The following is a 6,127-nucleotide window of genomic DNA, read 5'->3' as shown; positions in this document are numbered from 1 at the left end:
CACCAGACATGACAACACAGTGTGTACATTATGACTGAAGAATAAAGACCTCCCCAGCAAAATAAATAAATAACAGAGTACTGTGCACACCATAATGCTTCTTATATTTCGGTTATAAAAGCAGTACAAGAGAACTGTAATTAGCTAGTTTGCTTCCAAAGGAAAATGCTAAGATGCTATTTAAGCATATGAGTTAAGGTGAGGCCATCTCTACTATTTTTAAGATTAATTCTAACAAGAAGTCCTGAGGCAGACTGCAACCACAGGCTTGTTGTCACGCTGTCTTCCTGTTTGTCTCAGCCTGTCTCCCCAAGGCAATCCCGCGGGGTGACAGAGGTCACAGAATAGCTCATTAACCCCACCCCAATAGCCCACACATTGCTGCAATCCTCAGGCCCTGACTGCACGTGCACACACACATTTTATAATGCCCCACTAATAGCAGTTAAGTCGACTTAAGCCCACTCTGTGAGCAGTATGCATTCAGGGATGCGCCATGACAACTACATGTGTCATGCATGTTGCATGTACTAACACTACACTGAAGCATGGTCTTTTTGCTGACATTTTTATTTTAAGTGCCAAAAATGCTCACTTGCCGTATTTCCAACAACGGGATCCAGCTTCAGCATGAACTGTAAGACAAATGCATGCTGGGTAACGTGTGAGAGTATGAGATGTTTCATTCAGTCATGCTGAATCTCCTGGCCAGATGTCTCAGGGCTCCAAGTCATTAATTGTTATGTTTGTAAGGTATCTAAAATCACAGCGGGGTGTGGTGTTATTTTCCATGTTCAGGCATTATTGTTGCAGTCAAAACATATTGGATAAGAGGAAAAGCAACACTTCGGGGGCCAGGAGATGCCTGGGAGCTGTTGTCTGCCATCTCTAGCGGTGTTATTCCCTCAGTATGCGCATGTGAACGTGCACACAAGTGTCTGCAACTCTTTCTGTTTACATGTTTGTCTGCATGCTGGTGCGCTAAGGTGGGGTTTCTAAATCTTGCTCGCGCCATCGTCATTAGGGCTCGCTGAGTAAGCCGCCAACTGTCCTTCCAGTGAGCATTTAGAGAGGGGCTGCATTGTAAGGGGAAACAGCAACACACACACATGCACACACACACTCTAGCCTCATTTTCACCACTACACACCTTTCTCCTGGGATATAAAATGCCCCTGCCTCTGCACACTGTGGGACATGAGTTTCATCCCAACTAGCTGCCGTCCTCAATAAAAGCCACGTGAGGGATCTCTGCAGTATAGATTTCCAGTTTCTCTCAGGGTATATTTTGTTCAGATCAGGTGTTTAAACTGCTCAATATGACAACAATTAAGCTGTGCAGAAGACATGTGTTCTTTCTTATGCTGATAAGGGACATTGACCTTTAACCTGTGCACCCCAGTAGTTTCTTCCCCCCAAATCACCACACCCCACCCGTCCCATATGCCTCTGGCCATCCACCCGCCCCCCCGTTTTCTCATCTACTTGCTCCGTCCAGCTCCCATCAGGGAGGATAGAGGGGGGACTGGACAGGCTTGGAGCCTTGCCTCTGGCCATCTCTGCTCTTCCCCAGAGAACAGAGGACTGAGGTGCCTTTAAACCACTGCGGCAAAAACCGTACCAAAACCCTGCAGTCATTAATATGCAAAAATGCAAATGAGTAGGTAATTAAGAGCTGAGGCTCTCTGGAGGCTCTTTGATTGCTAATGAATTCTAATCTGCAAAGAAAGGGGGAGGGGAGGAGAAAAAGAGATGAAAGAAATCGAGAAAACAACGAAAAAGAGAAGGCTCAACCTAAATATTTTTATACCCACAAGTTTTCATATCAGATTTTTTTTTTTTACCTAAGAGCTTAATCTAAAGTATTTACTCTATTATTTTAACCACTTACTCAGTAATACATCTAATGATCAAGAATATTTAGGGAATATAAATGTGCAACAAACAGCCTTCGAAACACATCTGCAGCACTCTGGATTTTCATCTTTTTTTCCCCCTCAGTGAACACCCCTGAAAATAAGATTACACTGATTACGTGAGTATCTATAGGCAGGAATCTGGCTGCAATGGACACAGTGCAGTCATTGTGCAGCTATAGCTAATTAGAGGTGAGCATGACAGGCAGGCAGACACTTCTGACCAGCGGCTACCCGAGAAAATAGAAGGTCAGATATCTCGACAGTGTGTTCTTTGCTGCAATAGCAGCTGTGTGCTGAAGTAAAGGAGATGTCATTTCATCACTTTTGTGAGCCATAACACATCCTCACTTCCACTCTAACTCATTCACTCTGTCGCTCACACACACACACACATGCACACACTGCTGTTATTGTTGTTGCAGTGCTCCCACGACACCAACAATCTCTGCTTCCCTCCCCCACACGGGCTCACATCTATCTCCCTTTCACTCCCTCTCTTCCCCCTCGTGTCCCGGGCAGCCCTGACATGCCTACTTCAATTGATTTAGAGTCAATTCAGCTTTTGATCTGATTGTTATCATGTGACTTTTCGCACACCTCCCTCTCGATATGTGACTACTGTATTATTTTCAGAGTGGGGCTTGAGGTTTTTTTCTTGGACCGAGGTAGGAATACTCCTGCCTAGTTTGCACTTGCTCAGTTTGCTCGGTCTGCCTCTCTTTCTTTATTTTTCTCACCTTCCTATTCATCCCTCGCCCCCCGCCCACCCTCCACTCCCCACAATATCAACCACCGCTGCAGAGCCCTATCTGCTTTTTCTTTTTTTTTCTCTCCCCTCGGCTGCACAGTCTGGTGGTGGGTCTCTCAATTGCCCGGCTTTGTAAACAGGAAGCCTGTGCTCTGTTCGCTGTACCTGAAGCGTGGGTAGCAGAACAGGGGCACCCATACAACTGCACAATAATGGGAATCCAAGATGGCAGGGAGGGGTCCCATAAAATCGGCAGAGAGAACAGAGGAAAGCGGCATCCAGGAAAGCCATTGTCAAATGAGAGTAGACAGAAGCCAAAAAGATTGTTGATTTAGTTTTTCCTTTGGTAAATAGATTGTTGATTTGATTTTGTGTTTGTCTGTCTGTATTGGATCCTGCCTAGCACTGTAGTGTTTGTGAGGATTAATGTCATGGACAATCCCTCAAACTCATTTTCTTTCTAACTGTGGAGCTCTGTGGGAATTACAGTTTGCGGATAAGGCAGGAAGACATTGCATTTGCTGCTGACAATGGTCCCATTTGTGAAGCACAGAAATCTGGGTTCACTGTGTTCCCTTAAATTTGACTGTTTTGAATACTTGTTCGAATTCGGGCTGGCGCGTGGTTCTCACTTTTTCCAAAACAACTGCTCTGTTTTACATATGCCGTCCAGCTACTGGCTGACAACTGATAGCATAACCTTGTGGATTATTGCCCTCTTTAAATCACCCCCCCCCCCCAACATTTTATTGTTGCTTAACGTGTTGAAAGTCAGGGTGAGTTTGGGTGTTTTTCTGCCAGGCGAGCTGTAATAGGGGGGAAGAAGCTTGACGGGAGTCAGTTTATCATGAGCACAGAGAGCACAACAGATAGATTCCCCCCCGTCTCCTCCCCTTCAGCACAGATAGACTCGGAGCACGGGCACTCAGCCAACACTATCAATCTATCCGTTCCTACCCCCAGCCTCTAACTCTTATTGGAGGACAGCTTCCAAAGGGGCAAGAAAGCATGAATCATAGGCCGGCTATGAGAAGTGGTTATGCCTCTAAATACACATGCTGTGGCTAAAAATCACTCTGTTGCTTTTCCATTAATGACAGCCTTGTAAGTGATTGCCAGAGCCGTGTAACAAAGTTGTATCTTTCAGGAGGGGCCGAGGCTGTTCGGGGAGAGAGAGGGATTGTTGGTCTTGGCCTAGTTTTCTTGTCTGATCAGAAACCTGTGCACCTCTGCCCTTCCCCCCATCCAAACCTAAGCTTCTACTATTACAGGCTGCGAGGGGCTCAGTATGGAGTGAGGTGAGCAGCTTGCCTCACCACGGAGCTCTGTTTGCGTTATGCACGCTGCCTATACTGTATGTTTACGAGCTTATCCTCGTGTGTGATATAACCTAGTGATGTGTTTCGGCCTGCGCGCCTGGCTCCAATGCGAGCTATATCAGAGGCGACATATGCAGGATGGCCCTGTAAGTTAGTGTTCTGCAAAGCATTGTTGATTCAGTCCAAGAGGATTAAGTGCACATTATTGCACGCTGCCATTTCCTGTGTGAATTTACGCGACTCAAAATACATGTACACAGATAGAGTGTTTCATTAATATGCACAAATATATGACCGATTAGCACCAATGTGGCAAACATATGCTAATTTTCCACGTGCATCTGTCGTTAATTACAGATATGAAGCTGGGAATGGCTCGAAGGAATCAAAGAGGGCATGTGTGACAGCATCCCTCCCCATTGTGCCGTTAACCGCCCATTGTCCTGTGAACGTATTTTCAGATTATAGATGACATATTTTTGTTTTTGTTTAGTCCTTCCTGTATAATGACGCCGTGAGCTTTTAGGTTACCATGTGGTAGATTACCCACAGTTAGTGTGGATAACCAAACATCGTTTCAGCGTGAAAAGTGGGCTTTAAGAGGTCACTATGTGTTCTTTCATGTCTGCGTCAGTGGTGGCACACACTTCGCAGTGTTATAACAGTCGCATATTCCAGCCTGGACTAATTATTCTGTTACAGCTCAATATAAAATTAGATTTCTCAGTATCAGGAAAAACATATTAAGTAAGCTTTTTGCCCTAAGCTCTAAGGAGAGAGTGGTAACACCCTAGTCAACTTGTAAAAATAAATTATAGGTATGATGTTAATTTGGTCCACGAGAAGACAATTCTGAGTTTTCAGTCTTCAGCTTCCCGTTATACAACACATTTCCACTGGACGCACTGTGTGTTCATTAAGGTGAAGATCCTCAGCATATATATGTTTTTTTTAAAGTCTTTTTTACCACCCCCCCTCCCCTCCTTCTCTTCAGCCTGGCTGCCCTTGTACATGCTCTCCATGTCAGACCCAGCTGTTACTACAAACTACTTGGAGGGCTTACAAGCCTCATTGCTAATACTGACAACAGCACTATTCTTACTCAAGGCCTAACGTCTACTGGAAAAAGCAAAAATACGAGAGATTTTTCTCTGACTCCACTAGAAATTCATTTCCCCAAACAGATGTTTCCATCTGCTCGTGTCTAATCTTTTGATTAATACGTTCCTCAATGAAGGGATTCGAAATTGGTGTCAGACAAATAACTCGGCGTGCCCTTTCGCTGATAGTTGCGCGATTATTCCGTGATGCCAAAGCTGCCTTTATATTTTGCCGTCTGTATGTGTGTGAGTACCTGTATGTGCCAACAAATGTGAATGGGCGCACGGTATGTTTGTGAAGGCATTTATGGCCCATATGTGTGCTTCTTCCGAGCTGTAACCCCATTACATTCCTAAGATGGTCCACGAGACTAATTAATGTTCTGTGCGAGGCTTTTCTTATACCCACGGGACACCCACCCGATGGATTATTTACCTATATGTCCTATTGACAGCGAATTCCCACTCCCTGCTGGTAACCTCTGTGTAAACAGACAGTTTGGGGCCTCAGGGTGGATAATAACACTATGCTGAATTTGTATTTTCGATGTCTTTTTGTTGTTATAGCTCACACCCAAAGAATGGGCATCCTGCCCACACAGTGACTCAAATGATAGCCTTCTTGTAGTAGCTGATAGTGATAACTCTGATAGCAAAGAGATGCTTCTGTGGATTTTGCTTTTCTCTTTTATCGGTCCCAAATGTATATAAAATAATAACTAGTTTATAGGCAGAAGACAAAGGAGAGCTCTCTTAACTTCCCTCTTCTTTGACACGGTATGCCTTCAGGTTAAAAGCAACAGCTGTCTAACACCTACATACACCTTTGAAAAGAGAGGTTATTGTGTGTTTTCATCTGAGCACGATCACACTGGCAGGTTGCGTGCATATTGAATAAAGGCAGTGGCATTAGAGTCGGTAACAGCATTATCTAAACTTATTGCATTTCATTATGAACATAAAAATTTTGCTGATCTAGCGTCTACGTCTACATTTTGGTGTTGTTACCTTATAAAAGCGACATTTTAGCGTCACTGTTAA

This window comes from Oreochromis aureus, linkage group 23 (genome assembly GCF_013358895.1).
Source record: "Oreochromis aureus strain Israel breed Guangdong linkage group 23, ZZ_aureus, whole genome shotgun sequence".
Classification (NCBI taxonomy): domain Eukaryota; kingdom Metazoa; phylum Chordata; class Actinopteri; order Cichliformes; family Cichlidae; genus Oreochromis; species Oreochromis aureus.
This window is presented reverse-complemented; position numbering follows the sequence as displayed.